The sequence below is a fragment of the Balaenoptera musculus genome, chromosome 6 (assembly GCF_009873245.2).
Source record: "Balaenoptera musculus isolate JJ_BM4_2016_0621 chromosome 6, mBalMus1.pri.v3, whole genome shotgun sequence".
NCBI lineage: Eukaryota > Metazoa > Chordata > Mammalia > Artiodactyla > Balaenopteridae > Balaenoptera > Balaenoptera musculus.
The window spans coordinates 89,882,184-89,882,743 of record NC_045790.1 but is presented as its reverse complement, the minus strand read 5'-3'; the positions used below and the strand labels follow the sequence as shown (position 1 = coordinate 89,882,743).

General features: G+C 36.8%; 1 non-coding gene across 1 annotated transcript; it reads right to left on the bottom strand.

The window, feature by feature from the left end:
- Window positions 1-207: 207 nt before the first annotated feature.
- LOC118897628 lies at window positions 208-314 on the bottom strand. The gene has a single exon (XR_005020513.1). It is a non-coding gene; the product is annotated as a U6 spliceosomal RNA (small nuclear RNA).
- Between the last annotated feature and the right edge of the window lie 246 nt (window positions 315-560).

The window sequence follows — 560 nt, the reverse complement described above, 5'->3', positions numbered from 1 at the left end:
TCCTTCCCATTACATCACCACAGAGCCCTGAGTAGAGTTCCCTGTGCTCTACAGTAGGTTCTCATTAGTTATCTATTTTATATATAGTAGTGTATATATGTCAATCCCAATCTCCCAATTCATCCCACCACCCCTTCCCCCCTTGGTATCTATAGGTTTGTTCTCTACATCTGTGTCTCTATTTCTGCTTTGCAAATAAGTTCATCTAAAAATATGGAATGCTTCATGAATTTGCGTGCTATCCTTGCACAGGGGACATGTTAATCTTCTCTGTATCATTCCAAATTTAGTATATGTGCTGCTGAAGTGAGCACTCCCAACACTATTTATTGAAGAGACTCTTCTTTCCCCAGTGTATATGATTGGCTCCTTTGCTAAAAATTAATTGACCATGTATTCATGGGCTTATTTCTAGGGTCTCTATTCTGTTCCATTGATGTGTGTGTCTATTTTTAGACCACAAACATAATTGTTTTGATTCTTATAACGTTGTAATATATAGTTTAAAATCAGGAAGTGTGATGCTTCTAGCTTTGTTCTTCTTTCTAAAGATTGCTATG